The sequence below is a fragment of the Lygodium microphyllum genome, chromosome 5 (assembly GCF_053477565.2).
Source record: "Lygodium microphyllum isolate KBCC chromosome 5, Lygodium_microphyllum_v1.1.10, whole genome shotgun sequence".
Lineage (NCBI taxonomy): Eukaryota > Viridiplantae > Streptophyta > Polypodiopsida > Schizaeales > Lygodiaceae > Lygodium > Lygodium microphyllum.
The window spans coordinates 113861935-113878777 of NC_141139.1; the positions used below are offsets into that span (position 1 = coordinate 113861935).

Consider the following 16843-nt stretch of genomic DNA (forward strand, 5'->3'; position numbering starts at 1 on the left):
CAGGTGATGTTCCCCAAAGCCATATGGAAACAGATTACAAAAAAATCTTGTGAACCCATCACTTTGAGAAAAAGTTGTTGGCTTAACCATTCTAGAGCATGAATCCAAATGGCAAACACTTTTGGCTTCATTTGTATGCTTACTAGAAGATCCTAAGCTTTTTTAGGTAGCTAGAGTATATAACATACTATCCTTGCATTTTAAGAACTTGTACAATAAAATTAGAGCTCATTGGAAGCTTATGATCATTAGGGTAGTCAAAGGCGAGCAACATCATCCTTAATTAAAGAGTATATTTTCTTCTACTAAGATCAATAGGATGCCCCAAAAATTTCAACCATTTGACTAAGCAATTAAAACACTACAACAATTGATGGTTTCTCATCCAAAGCATATAAGGTGTAGAACCAAGACTATGTTTATATTGGCATGTTCAAGTTTGCAATTAGGAGTAGATTCTCACCATAGATCTTTAGCCTTGTTGTAACCCACATTATAAAAGCTTGCCTTAATTACTACAACCATATCAGCCATAGCTTTAAAAACACCCATCCATTACGTAGATACAATGTGAAAATGGACACACTAATTCAAACAAGAAATCTTCATAAGTTGGGAACAAGGATTCAACCATTGTATCTAGAAGACATTCCCAATATGTTCTACTCAGGGATAGTAAGTGCTATAGAGCCACACAACAATTGGGAGGAATCGATCCTTTGACCAGTTGAAACACATACACCCACCTTAGCCAACTAAGCTAGGGCTCCTTGATATGGGTTCACAAGTTACCTTTGGCTCTTTATGTCCTTAACCTAGTACATCCAAGTGACATTGTAGCACTATTCCAAGTCCATTCATACCTTGGTTGGTTTGTTAGGATTTGAAACATGCTTCAACTTAGAAGTATCACTATCATTATGAAAGGTACAATTTTAATTAAATTGATGAGAATACGTCAAAGAGAGAAACACACGCGAACAAAAATACTGAGAACAGAGAAGCAATAACAGTTTTTATTCTGGTTATGTTGCATCAGCTCCTAATGGAAATGGAGCCTTGGAAATTAGTGGTGATGATTGAAGGCAGATTCTAGGCTCTCATCATATGCTGTCGTCCCCCATCCTCTCCTGCAAGGACAAGAGCCCCTGCATCCAGATCTGCACAGTCCTCCAGAAGAGCTGCCGCAACCTCCTCTACTGCTCCTTTGCGCGCCACTACTATTGCTGCAATTTTTTGGTGCTCCTTCGCGCGCCACTACAGAAGAGAGAGAGAGAGGGAGAGAGAGAGAGTGTGTGTGTGTGTGTGTGTGTGTGTCTAAAAATCTCGTAAGTTTGAATAATCTATACTATAGATACTGACACTAATAACTAATATTGCATTTGCTCTCTAGATTAATAAGAAAGACAAATGATGTTACACTTTAGGATTTTTCACACTGTGTTTGCATACGGGCATCACAACATAAGAGAGAAAAGAAAGAAAGGATGGAGAGAATAACAAAAGAAAAAAGGAAGAGAAGTTGTAGCATAGCAACTTTGCTTCCCTTAGAATGTCCTTCATGGCAATGTCATGCAATAGTGGAAGCTATCGCAAAGTGGCCTAGCATTCCTTTCGTGCAAAGAATGCAAGGAATGCTATTAAGTCAATTAATCATTAAAGAAAAGTTGATCCATTGGGCAATCTTCTAAATAGTTTCCATAGCTCCTCAAGCAAGGTGTAAGAAGAAGAAAGGTTCAGTATCTATTCTTTTAGGCAAACATTGATTTGATTACACTTGCATTCTCTATAAATCTAGTGGGTGTTATATGTGTATCATTGTCTTTGGTTACATGGCATGTTTCTATCATTCTCTTTGGTTACATAGTGCATTTCTATCATTGTCTTTTCTTACATAATGCATTTTGAGTTTTTCATTTTCATGAAAGCCGATGCCCCTCTTGGAGTTAAATTACTGATATGGTCCTACCTAGCAAATTGCTAGAGATATCAACCTAACATACACGTATCAAATTGCTAGATGTCTCAATCTAACATGCCTTTTGAGATAGTACAATAGGTAATTTCCTTGTTGGATGAATCAACACCACCATGAATTACAATGGAAAAGACCCATCTAAAAGAGAAAAAAACATTCAATGTAAATGTCATCATAAAATGTTGAGAATACATTTGTTATAATACACACACAGTTAGACACAAGGCAAGCAATAGGATCTATGGCTATGGTTTACCAAGATGCTCACATGTAGATGCAAAGCACAAATTTTGAATGTCCACATGCACACATTCGATTCTCAAGAGCAAGAACACAATACATGGTACAATTGAAATGGTGCATACGTCATAAGTGTAGTGTAATGTATGTTGATATTGGGAGCAAGCTCAAAGGTTCCATCATCATTGAAATTGGCATATTGGTTGATCCTTGTCACAAGTCCACAAGTCCAATAAATAGGGCGTCTAATAAGGTAATGCAGAGTGAGTGAGTGGCACATTGATCAACCAATATTGGGGCTGGCCGATGGCCGGTGCAAGAAACCACCATCCAATGCCTCCAACAATGACGTCGAGAACTCTGTGCACGCAGGAGAAGGCAACACTCTCTCTAGTCGACTCAACAGAAGATCACTGAATCATCATATAGCGCCAAGATTAGTCAAAGAAGAAGACAAAGAAGAAATCGTTGCCCCGAGCTCAGATATGCTATATTCTGTGCAGACACCATCTGTGAAAGCACGAGTATAAGTAGGAGGCTGGGGATTCAGGGCTCCTTGGAGGGATTTTAGGGCTGATCAGGCGGTTGCATGCCATGCCATCTTCATGGACGGCCACAGGTCCTCGTTCACGTACGAAGCCCTAACGGCCTGCTGCGCACAGAACCAGACCCTCACCTGCAGACCTGGGAACAAACCCCTAGACTGCTTACCGGAGGAAGGCCAAACGGCCAATGCACAGGAAGCAGCCCAGCTAGTTTCCACACACATTGTGCAGGATGAATCTCAAGAGAGTCAGAACAATAGCATGCTCCTGTTCAATGTCCCTGGAAGCACAGACTTTCCCTCTCATCCCCATCGAATAGAGCCCCCTGTTCAAAGTCATGTAACTCCACCTAATTTGGAGCCCCCTCAGAGCCATCATCAGCATCAGTATGCCAGGATATTGGATACATGATCTGGTCAATTGGGTCCGTGGCTCCCAGCCGAGCTCTTGGCACTTTGGCCTCCAGCTCTAGTCGAATGAGCCCCATATATCCACCACAGGACCTAGATCCAACAGGTTCTAATTTGTGTACTGATCAGAATACTACGAATTGGAATCAGATTCTGGATGACTTTGAGGATGATCAGTGCCAGATGCACATTGACCACATGAACATCTCAAGTCACGATGATGCTGCAGTACCGTCGTCGTCAATGTCTGTTAATTATCAGCCGTGGGATCACATTCTGGACGACTTCGAGGAGTACGAGCAACAACAGCAGCTATTGCTGCGCATGACTTATGAACAGGATCAGGTGTCCGTGCAGAATACCTTGCAGACAAGCAAATATAATATTGATCTGAAATTTATACACGGCATGACTCTGCCATTAATGGATAATGCATTGATGAATGCAAGTACCGATGTTCCTCAAGGGTATTGGGGCCAGATTATGGACAAATTCGACAAATATGAGCAGCACAGCAGGTGCTGGACGCACAAACCAAGAACGGTATATGTACTGAGCATTCGCCGGTGAGTAGAGTCGATCCACTGCTAGCTGATGATTATCTGCAATATAATATGGTTATGAATGTAGGTGGTACCTGCATGAGTACCCATTGTCCCTCTCAGTTTGCAAAAATTGGTAGCAGAAATATATTCCCCTGGTGCCATGCAGAGCAACAAGAACCACTGTTTGAATTAATAACAGAAAAATCCACTAGCACCACGGACACAGGTAATCGACATGATGACAATATGTCTGTAGTGCAGACATTGAAAACTGATAAGGATGATCAGTTCCAACTGATGCATGACTGCATGCATACATGCCACGGTATTGATGAAGCAAGCATACTGTCCTCGACGTCGGTTCCGCAGTCTTGGGATCAATTTCTTGATGACTTTGAGGAGTATGATCGGCAGCAGCAGCTACGTAACATGAATCATGATCAGGTGAGCGTGCTGCAGATAGCCCCCTTGCTCGTTTGATAGCCAGTGTGGTGGAAACTCCACATGCCTGCCTGACTCTATAACTGGCCTCACCAAGGTCTGTTTGTGCAACAAGGGCTACCTCTGGGAATCGAGGCACAGGCATATGCCTCGAAGGTACTATGCTTGTTTGCTGTTTTGGTAACTTTTTACTATTTACCTTCATGTTAATTGTGTCACCAATAACCAAATAGGTATTTGCATTTCCAAAACCTCATGGAGCTAAAATTATTGCTGCTAGAGAGGTATATATAATCTTCAAAATGACTGTGATTTCAGTCATCCACCAACAGTTAGTTGAAAAGTTATGTAGAGAGCCATAGGGCTGGAGGTTTCCTGGCACTAAGCTGGGTGGTTTTTTGTTATTTTAGTCTGGGCATCAGCCAACTGCTGTTATTTGGGATGTGACAAATGGGTCTTGCCTAGCTGAGCTGAAATTGCACAAATATGGAGTTCCTGTTATGACAAATGGGTCTTGCCTAGCTGAGTTGAAATTGCTACTGTTATCAAGTATGGCAGTGTCTTGTTCCTTGGAATCATAATGCCAAATGTGGTGGAAGCTTCTCAACTTGCTAACTTACCTATATCCATCATAGTGGCTCTGTTGACAGTTGTCAGTTTTTTTTAGCAAGGCCCTTGATTCTGAAAATCATTTGGCCCATGTTACTTGCCATGTGAGTTATGTTTGCATGCTTGGAAAAGGTCTAGAGTTGTAGCTAGCAATCAGAATATTGGTAGCTACTTGTGGAGAGAGCTTGTTATAACAGTCAGGATTTTTTAGAGCTGCTTAGAAGAAGCGACTGTGGGCTGCAGGAATAGAGAGATCATGAAGAATTCGGTCACTTCAGGCGATAATCATGGCGAATTCGGTCAAGATATCCTGAACAACAAAAACCTCCTCGAGATCAAGGCCAACATGGCTACAAAGGATTCTGATCCATCTGATCAGTCCGGCCATATCATGAATCAAGTGAATCAAGCTGATATTGCAGGGTCAGGTGGTATGATTAACATGTCCTTAAATTGACCATGGACATCCATGCTACTTAGCGGATCAAGCCCATGCAACACTGGTCAAGCATGTGCTGCAGCTCAACAACATGGGTGGATCAAGAGGCATGATTGGTGATGATGATCTACAGAATTTACAGGATAACTTCAATTGGGTATCTTCTGCTGCTAGACATCTTCAAGTTGATAACTCAGCAAAAGTAATGGATTTGGAGTCAGTAAACAGCAGCCTGAATGCAGGTTTGGTTGGAGCCGCTGGTTCTGAAGGCCTCTGGAGCCAACCTATCTTCTCAACCATGCATCATGAATAACCCTGCATCATTGTCCTACCATCATCAGCATCAACATCACAATGTGAGATCAGCTGGAGCTGGACTAGCTGCTGCAGCAACTTGTTGTGATTTGAAGGTACATCTATATTACATCATCATCTTGCATTTTCTTGCAAGCACAATATTACAAGACCTGACATTGGTGGTTGTCATGCCTGTTTTAATTATGATCAACCCTGTAGTCAAACAAGAATATCAAGATGTGTAAGTACCATTAAACTGGCCTCCAGTGCTTGATCAACATCAAATCAAGATGCATAATCCTCTGAATCCATTGATGAATATTAGTGCTCCTAGTGATCACAGACTGGCCTGTCAAAACCAGATCAATTCAAACTAGAGCTCTATGCAAGATGTGACAAATAGTTTATCTGTTAATTATTTACATCAGGGAGCTTTGCCAGCTACATCAATAGTAGGGCAACACATGCAGAATCCAAGTATCATGAATAACCCTGCATCATTGTCCTACCATCATCAGCATCAACATCACAATGTGAGATCAGCTAGAGCTGGACTAGTTGCTGCAGCGAATAGTAGTTGTGATCTGAAGGTAAATCTATATTACATCATCATCTCTTAAAAGGGACAACACTAGCCGAGAGTACATTGGTGGTCAATTTTTCTCACTCTCAATGTTCAAAATGTGTGCTAATATTTCAAGGACTAGCAACATCAAGCACCATGGCATGGATTTCATTAGAGGCTACATGTTTGTTGGCTTTGTTGGCTAGGCTTTTCTGTGATTTTTTAGTAGTAGGTGGTGTTGGCTACATGTTTGCTAGGCTTTTCTGTGATTTTGTAGTATTAGGTGGTGTTAAGGTGTAACCAACTAAAAGCTTTGTATTTATGAGTGTATAAACAATGAATTTGGTTTCTTTATAATGCTATCAGTATACTAACTCCAAAATTTGCAGCCATCATGTGAAGGATTGCAAGCTGCAACTTTACATGGTGCTAATTTTAACTATTCAAACAGGTTATCGCTAAGGGAGCAACAACATATCATTTGAAATTATTGATCCCTACATTGCCCAGGTACGAATTTTCACCAACAGAAATCTTAATTTTGATGCACAATCACTATCAAAATTTTTTCTAGGACAGCAATTAAGAACATAGTGCATGCCTTTCTCCTTTGAAGCACCCCCTATCATAGGCCCTATCAAAAAGCATGTGGATAGACATGTTTGGGAGTACAGTTATCAGTGCAAACATCACTAGCAGCAATGGGTAAGATAAGGACCACAAGCTCATGGTGACATGTGGAAGAAGTAGGAGATGTATTTAGTAGACTTCACGCTAAATTCCATGATGCACAGAATCTATAGAAGTAAAGTAAAAAATGATCCCTTTTGTATCGACTTCTTGGAGCTTAATGAATTAATAGGAATCATTGGGCATATTGGATTTGAAGGAGTGGATTCTTGACTTCTCTTGAGACCATCTATGGATTAGTACTTTAGTTCACCTTGGATATTCAATAGCTAGGACCAATCTAACTTCTTGTGAAATATGGCTTGCTTGTAGGACAATTTTCATCAACATCATCATTTCTAATAAGAGTATCAATGTTTAGCTAGTATTTGAGCAAATCAAGGCTTATTTCTTGTGAATCTTTGTCTAATCTTTTAGATGAATCCTATGCCCACTTGAAACCTCACTACTGAGAGGCTTGTTCTATCTAGCAGCTTTTGCCTATGGAGTAAGAGTGGTCATGGTAGGAGCTCTTCTAGACACGGGCAATGCCAACAATGTGCTTGGAGGAGGTGAAGCATATCAAACCCTGGACTGCCACCACAAGGTACATATTCTTATGAAGGAAATCCATAGAAGGTACATCTATTGCTACGTTGGTGCTCTTACATTAGCTGCACCTCTTGCTACTTTGGTTGTAGCAAGCCCAATAAAAGGTTAGATTGGTTGAAGTTTAAGCTTGATGGATCTGTATGTTTCATCCGCCTATCTAAAAAACTTGCTAAAACATTGAAAATGAAGAATGTAAGTTGAGGGTTTTGATATCCTATTTGCATGTAGTGGTAAGCTAAATCAATTTGACTTGGTATGATACTTCAATCTATTGGATTCCTATCTTGTGGGCAAACTCAACACTAGCATATGTGTTTGGTAAATCTTATTGTTTGAGAGTCTAGCTAGCTTTGCATTCGACGATCACCCTTCTTCTTATGTACAGAACTGAGAAAAGGCCTCTGTCCTCTTCCGCCTGTGATAGCCAGCTCTACAAGGCCTTTCCTTCGTGAGTGGAGATGGCGGCTTCCACAGGATGGAACAAACTGGAGGACCTCGTGGAGAATCTTAGCTCGCTTGACACGACTGCCAGACTCAAGGCTCTTCGAGATGTCAAGAACCAGAATATTGGCAACAAGACCAAGAAACTTTCGTACATCAAGCTAGGGGCTGTACCTCGAGTGGTGGAGATACTGGCCAGCGACACAAAGACACCATTGTTGGTACAGTCTGCTACTGCTATTAGGAGTTTTTGCATGTGGAATTGAAGTTGGTGTAAAGGTTGTTCTGGATAGCGGTGTTCTTAACCAGGTCAAATCCTGTCTATGAATAGGATCTTTTTCCAACATTCATCAGGTCAGGATACTTCTTCTATTGGCTTCACTGGATCTGGTGAGGAAACCAGGTCAAATCCTATCGGAGGTGATGGTCCCTTTCAGCAGCAACTTGCAAGTAGATTTGTGGAAGTTGATACTCTGTCACACAGGGACAACTTCAATGGTATTGATTTGTGTGGTGAAGGGGGTTGTGACATGATCATAGAGACTTCGTGAGTAGGAGGCCCAATGTCAAGATTTGTGGAAGTTGATACTCTATCACATAGGGACAACTTCGATGGTACTGATTTGTGTGGTGAAGGGGGTTGAGGCCCAATGTCAAGATGTTACTTATTTGCTGATATTGCAAATTTTCTTGCTCAACGTTGGGTTGATGCCATCTCATCTTCTGATTCAGTAGTGGTGGCGGTATATTTGGGTGAAAGTGAACATCTCCCAAGATTGTCTGCAAGATCTGGAAATGCTAGTCCAGAGAATCTGCAGCACGGCTGATTACATCTGGTTTTGTCATGGTAGATGACAACCTGGGTGAAAGTGAACATCTCCCAAGATTGTCTGCAAGATCTGGGAATGCTAGTCTAGAGAATCTGCAGCAGGGCTGATTACATCTGGGTTTGTCATCTTTCAACGAACATCTCCCAAGATTGTCTGCAAGATCTGGGAATGCTAGTCCAGAGAATCTGCAACAGGGCTAATTACATCTAGGTTTGTCATGGTAGATGACAATTTGCAGATCTGGGAATGCTAGTCCAGAGAATCTGCAAAAGGGCTGATTACATCTGGGTTTGTCATGGTAAACAACAACCTGGGTGAAAGTGAACATCTCCCAAGATTGTCTGCAAGATCTGGGAATGCTAGTCCAGAGAATCTGCAGCAGGCCTGTTTACATCTGGGTTTGTCATGGTAGATGATAACCTTCGCACGAGAATGTTGAGGTTTTAAATTTCATGTTGAACATGGTTCCAGAAAGCTGATATTGCCAGGCTTCATGATGATCGTCCTCGTTCATTATTATGATCGTCCTCGTTCGTTATTCTATTGATGAGCGTCTATATTCCAGCTGATGATACATTGTTTCGGTTATATTCTTTCCAGCTGATGAGGGTCTATATTCTCGTGCGAAGGTTCAGTACTAAGCCCCAGCCTTGCAAATACGATCCAAAGTAAGAATGTGCCCTAGCTCTCTTTACAGCAATTTTCACTATAGTTGCATTTATATTGGGAGCTTTGACGTCCATAATGTCAAGATTTTTGGGCATGATGATCGCAACATATGCGAATGCTCACATAACTTTGGAAGCCAGAAAAGGGATAGGCAAAGTATTCAAAATCGCCTTCCAATCAAGTTCGGTGATGGGTTTCTTACTTGCTGCTAATGGCCTCATAGTTTTATACATCACTATAAAAACTGTTCCAGCTTTATTGCAAGGATGATTGGGAGGGCCTTTTTTAGGCCATCACTGGCTATGGGCTTGGATGCTCATTCGTGACTCTATTTGAAAGGGTTGGAGGTGGAATCTATACCAAAACTATGGATGTTGGAGCAGATCTTGTTGGAAAAGTAGAAAGGAATATCCCAGAGGACGATCCGCGAAATCTAGCAATCATTGCTGACAATGTGGGTGATAATGTGGGAGATATTGTTGGAATGGGTTCAGATTTGTTTGGCTCCTTTGTTGAAGCTTCTTGCGTAGCTCTTGCTGTGGCTTCCATGTCATCATTTGGCACAAATCATGACTTCACTGCTATGTGCTTCCCTCTACTCATTAGCTCTATGGGCATTGTGGCATGCCTCATCACAACCTTGTTCGCAACTGATGTGTTCGAGATCTCAAATCTAAGGGATATTGAATCTACACTGAAGAGACAGTTGCTGATATCCACCATCTTAATGACATTCGGTGCAGCTTTTGTTTGTTTGTTGGCACTACCATCCACGTTTTACATATATGATCCTAACGGTGGTGCAAAGATGGTTCAAAACTGGAAACTATTTTTTTGCGTTAGAGTAGGGCTTTGGGTAGGGTTGGTAATTGGCTACGTTACAGAGTATTTCACCAGTAATACATACAGACCAGTCCAGGATGTTGCTGATTCTTGCAGGAGAGGAGCTGCTACTACCAATGTCATATTTGGTTTGGCACTTGGCTACAAGTCTGTAATTGTTCCAATATTTGATATTGTTGTTGCCATCTATGTCAGCCATACCCTAGCAGCCATGTACGGGATCATAGTTGCAGCTCTTGGAATTCTTTGTACCATTGCCACCTGTCTAGCCATAGATGCATATGGTCCCATAAGTGATAATGCTGGTATCGCAACTGGTCTCTGGATGGCCATGATACTTCTTACACATCTCTCCACAAGAAGCGCAGCCGCAGTATAGACTGTGAGGCCGCGAAGGCTTTCAAGATGGAGAGATTCCTCAACCATAGGACTTCTTCAAAGTCCAGCTTGCGGCATTAACAGCCCCCAGTTGACAGCACTTTGGGGGAGCGCTTTCTCAGATTAGAAGAGATGAAATTGCAGATGCAGAGAGTCTGAGCGATTTCGTGATCATCTGGAGGCCAGGCATACAAAGATGTTCCTAGAGTCCCAGAAGCAGATTGCTGAGATGTTTGCTTGGGCTCTGAGAAGCAGTAAGAAAACTGATGAGCTCTTGCTGATGATTGTCGGTATTTTGTTCATCATTTGATTATTCTAAATGTTTCTTTCTTCCAGCTGATTTTTGGCTCTTCATGCTACGTTTCATATCATTTCATCTATATTATAGCTAATGCGTTGAAATTATTCCACGCTTTGTTTATAAGAAATGTTTCGAGCTGATGGGATGATATTTCATTTCATTCTTATCTGTTGATATGTTTCAGTTGATGTTTCATTATTATTCCAGCTGTTGAGTTGTTCTAGTTGATGTTTCATTGTTTCCAGTTGTTGTTTGTCTATTTTCAGTTGATTTGTCTGTTCAAGCTTATGTTTATTCTACTTGATGTTTTATCTATTCTAGCTAAGGAGCTGATGTTGCAGCTAATGTGTGCTCACTTGATGCACTTCTGGGATTCCACTTCCGGTGTCTCGTGTCTCTCTTCTCTTCTCTCTTCCTCCGTTCCTCGTCTCCCTCGCGCGCTGTTCAACAGGAAGTTTGTAAGATGCTTCAAACCAAAAGGAGAAGTTGGTGAGCCCATAAAAGTATGAACAATGAATTCCTTGTTTTCACCTGCTCAATTTACTATCAGATGGTGTAAAGAACAGGGCAAAAAATGTATGCGTGTTTTGATGTTTTGATGTTTTACAAATGCGTGTTTTGATGTTTTACAAATCTCTTATGTTTCTAAACTTTGGTTTATTATGTGTACATAAAGGTAACAAAATCACAAATGATGGCACAAGGGATAATGGAACAATGAAAGCTAAGGAGGTCATTGGCCCTAATGTCTCTTCAAATCACGATACAGGTATATGTCTTTATTTCTACTAAACTTTAAAATTTAAAATTTGTACATATTTTACATCTTGCTTTATTAGGTGATTCATTTTGAGATTAACTAGCTTTAATTAATCTCTTTGTCTAATTTAAAATGTTCATAGTTATTTATATTTTTAAACTTTGAGTAATTGTGTGTATATATATAAATATAGATTAAAGAACAACAAAAGGTGGGAAAAGAGGTAATGTAAGAAAGGGAGATCAGGAGGTTACTTGCAATAATGTTTCTTCAAGTCAAGATGCAAGTACCAACTTTAAGGATCAAAAACTTGTACAAATTTGGTGACCCAAATTGATACAAAATATCTAATTACTTTCTTTTGTGTTATTAAAATTTTTCATAATCTTGTATTATCGTGAACTTTGGTTAACTCTATGTATATATAGGTAAACAAGTTACTAAAGATGACACGAGACAATTGAAGAAAGGAAGACATTGAGATTGCTTGCCTTAACACTTTTTCAAGCCAAGAATCAAGTATTACCAGCTTTCTTATGTTGATAATGAGTCATTTTTTGAAATGGTTATACTAACTAATGATATTTGATCACTTATCAATAGGAGTGATACGCATACCATCATATGATGATATCTATTGGCCACCCATGTTGAAATTTAGAGAAGAGGGTAGACAAACATTTATTACTTTGCAACATATTGGAGATTTAAGGGATAAAACAATCAAGACACACATGTTGCTTAACTAGTTTTTAGTTCTATGCTCCTTTAAAATTATTTTCATTTTTCTTTTGGTTGCTAGAAGTAGATGTTGATGTTTTAATTTGTTTAATCTATTTTGATCATTAGATGTATGTTATTGATCCTTACTTAGAAATGATGACATTATCTATATAATTTTCTAGTTAAAAATTTATTGTGCAATTTCTTGTTTGATTTTAGCATGTCTAAGAGGAAGGGCAAAGTAGATAAAGTGATAAGGAAAAAAGAGAATTTCCACGGAATTCCCTAGTTGAAAGTACATATAAGTAGGGAATGTAAAAAATAGGAAAAATGAGAGATTTCCTAGTGAGAGTACCTAGGGAATCACCTCTAGAAAAATTTTCCTATATATGAAATATTTCCTATATAGGAATTATTCCCTACATAGAAAATTTTGTATTTTCCTATGTAGGAAATATTTCCTACATAGGAAAGGTCTTATGTGATTCCCTACTTGTTCTCACTAGGAAATGTCCCATTTTTCCTAGTTTTTACTTTCCCCACTTATATGTATTTTCAACTAGGGAATTCCATGGGGAATTCTCTTTTTTTCCTATATGGGGATCGATTGAAAGTTCCTTGTGCTAGAACAAACTCAATAGTCAGGAGGACATCAAGCAATTGGCACAAGAGGACGACTGCAACCAGGAGGCGAACGAAGAAGCTCAAGATGATGGAGCTTGAAGTCACCTTTCTGGCTATGATTGAATGTGTCTCTATTGAAGCCATGTTGACACATGCCACTTAACAGCCTCACGCCACAAACTCGCTTATCAAGAAACAAAATTCATGAAGCGCGATACATCTGTAACTATTGAAAATACCATCTTCAACAACAGGCATTTCAGATAAAAGCATGCCGTGTGTGCAGGAACGGCCATGATTGGTTCAGAAGTACAACATCTTGTGCTGCCGTCAGTGCTTCCGAATTTATGCCAAAGACATCAGCTTTGTGAAGTTCCATTAATGCGATGGAGAGGACTTACTGTGGGTGGATTCTATAGCTTGGAAGTAGTTGGAGTATTCCTTTCAGCCTGTTAACCTGAAGGTGCTGCCAGGATTTTTGTATGGATTGCCTGCCCAGTGATTTAAAAAAAGAACAATTTTGGAGCTACTCGTTAACCAGTGGCAGAACATGTATAGAAGAATTCATGATGTACCAGTGAGCCGAGATGCGATTTTGTGATATCACTTGTGTTTGATAAGGCTGTACTTGAGCCTACATTTTGTCCTATGTATGCACAAATGTGTGTCCAACTTTGCACTTAGAATTGCAAGGACAGTTCAAAATAGTCAGTTTGAAGATCAAACCAGGAACAGAGTTTACTCCTGAACTGTTTGCAGAGTCTGATGATCAATATGTAAATGCAATGATCTGAGTTTTGCGAATGTCAAAAGAAGAAGGATTACAAATTGTTGCTGAAGGAAACAGACTATGTATTTATTTTTAAAGAATAGGTTTGGACAGGATTTCAAACTTGCTATATCTTGCATTCTCTGAAAGTGGATACTACCTCCCTAATGTCACCTTCCACCACTGCAATATTACAATTTGGATACAGAATTTGATATGTGTGAGAAACTCTCTGGTTGAAAGGTGATAATGAAGACATTGAGTTTGTAGATGATGACATCATGCAGGGCATAAGACACGGAATCACCCTTAAACCTGATTATGGAGAAGCAATTATCTTACGTTGTCAGCACATCTTGTTCCTTTGAGTGAGCTTCTTTTACCCCAATGTGCTCTCCCTCAGTCCACTGACACTGACTTTAGTGCTACACTAAAGACACAAACTAGCTGATCTATCAGTTGAAGAAGAGTCTATTTTTAAAGATATTCTCTTGACGACTGGATGACATATCTGATGCTCTTGTATTCTGATTTATAACATAAAGTGGTTTTCTTGCGAGGATTGATTCTTTTGGTTGATCCATCTTGTTACTTGTACTTGAACCAAAAATTGTAATACACTTAAACCCTGGCATCATATTCGTCCTGATTGTTTGTTTCGCTTGATCTTTCATCTTGGAATTTTTCAAGAACCTCTGTGGTTGTGACTTTGCTTTCGAAAACCCTTCGACAACGGAATCCTCAAAGACCATATGGATAACTTCTGTCAGCAAATCAGAAGACCAAGCCCAACCATCCTTTGGAAGAGGGAGATCCATCGTTGAGAGCTTAATATAGAAGTCCAACTTCTGCAACAACTGATAGTGGACAAAAAAGGAATGGTCTGGGGGCCATTCAGATGGACTCCTGCAAAACAACAAAATAGCTATTTAAAAAAAAGATGAAAATAAGCACATACAGACGTAATTAACCAATTCGACCACCCCAAATAATTCACATCCTAGAAAAAATTCGGCATGACCCCTATACATATGCGACTGAAAGCTTCATGCTATGCAACAAGTAGGCTCCCAAGACCCTGTATCAAGCAAAAAAGAAAACTACAGACCGCACTCATAACCCTATCACACAATCAAACCATAATACCTCAAAAACCTAATCAGGACATAACGAGAACTTTGATAAACAATATCAGCTTAAAGGACTATACGTGCCCATTCCACGAAGCATATTTATTAAAAAGGGAAAAAAAGTGCAGTGAGGGGAATGATTTTAATGAAGGGTTCATTTTAAGAAATTATTAACAATGGTTGAAATTTTATAAGGTTGTAAACTTCAATAAGAAAACGGCGGTTCATTTTTAAATTTTTAGTTACAATTTATTAATGTGAAACGGTGCTTTTAACCAAACCTGGACTGTGATTCCTAGACTCAGGTCTCTAAATGCATATTCATTGATTAAAATTTTAATGTGTTTGAAGCGCTCTTCTTTTTCAATGTGTGTATTTTTTGTTGTGACGACTGGTTCATTTTTATTAAAAATTAAAGAGCGCACGTAGCGCGTACAAAGTGAACGGCGGGTTGATTTTAAGTTATTAGAAAAATGTGTATTTAGCATGAGCATGCGTGGAAAAGTGGGTGAATAAAGTTTATTTTAACAATTAATTGTGGTTAAGGGATGACCAAAATAAATAAAGCATGAAAAATAGATAGTTAGTAGGGGTGTGTATGCAAGAGACTGAGGGCGCACTGAGTAGTCCCAAATGTAAGGAATCCAACAAAAAAGCAAAAACCATTGACTAGAAAAAGTAAAATACCTTAGTATTTGAAAAAAAACAAAAACAAAATAAATATCAATGCAAGGTTAGTGGGATCACATTTGGTTTAGGCAATGTTGATTAGTGTTTGGGTGAGACTGCTATTAGTATTTTTAAAATATATATATATAATTTAGGTGTGTTTTGATTTTGTATTTTGCGCTTTTTATATATTTTTTATTTTTAAAATGTTTGATTTATTAGAGTATCAATCAAACATAATTGGAAATGAAACCAGCAAGCTTCAACAATGGATTTGTAATTTTGTAATTATTTCGTAATTTGGCAACTTATTTTTGAAATTTAAAATTATTTTTTAATGAATTTAGATTAAAAGTGTATCATTTGGGTCCAAAAATAATAGGATGATCATGTGCCAAGGTATTTTCAACTTAAAAAATATTTCAAAAGCAATCAAATGCATTGATAGAATTTTTTGTGCTTTTTAAATTTAATTTTGATTTTTAAGGATTTTTAATGAAATTTTCTAAATTTTTAATGAATTTTAAAAGGATTTTAAATATTGTTATTTTTTTACAATTAATTATTTATATTATAATCAGCAAGATAAACCAAAAAATTTATGTAATTTAGTAAGGAATTGTTAAATAATTTTTTTACTTTTTAATTGAATTTCTATGAAATTTTTAATATTTTTAAGTATTTTTAAAGGTATTTTTCTCGAGTTTGTGGTAAATCAAAAGAGATACCCGGGCTGCCTGTGAACAGTTGTGTGTGGTTGGGGACGACACACACTACCCCACGAAGAAGACCAAATGCGCGTCCTCGTGCATGAACACCCACTGGCAGCTTCCATATGCACAGACACACCTGAACGCCCGCGCGAATACGCATAGACACGGAACCACCATGCAGCAAGGGGCGTGTGGAGGGTGGGGGTAGAGTGGGGTAGGGGTAGGATAGGGGGCTAGAAGGGGGGAAACTAGGGTTAGGTTAGAGGGGCCCGTTTAGTTTAATGTGACCAGGGTAGGTTAGTTGAATTAGGGGGAGGGGAGTCAACTAGGTCAGTTAGGGTAGCTAAGTCAGTTGAGGGAGCTTAGTCACTTAAGTTGGCTAAATCAGTTAGTTAGGTAAGTCAAGTAGGGTAGCTATGTCAGTTAAGTTAGCTAAGTCAGTTAGTTAGGTAAGTTAGTAAGGTTAACTAACTAGAGGAGGGTTAGGAAAAGGAAGGAGGAGGAAGGAGGAGCAAGAGGAGGCAGCGGAGGAGAAGAGGGAGGGAGGGGAGGAGAAGGGGAGGAAGGGGTCATGGCCGAGGAGAAGAGGGAGGGAGGGGAGGAAGGAGGGCCGTGAGGGAGGCAAAGGTGAGGATGGAGAGGG

At 39.4% G+C, this 16843-nt stretch overlaps 1 pseudogene; it reads left to right on the forward strand.

Moving 5' to 3' along the window:
• Window positions 1-9224: 9224 nt before the first annotated feature.
• Window positions 9225-10512, forward strand: LOC148036307 (pyrophosphate-energized vacuolar membrane proton pump 1 pseudogene; annotated as a pseudogene).
• The last annotated feature ends 6331 nt before the right edge of the window (window positions 10513-16843 follow it).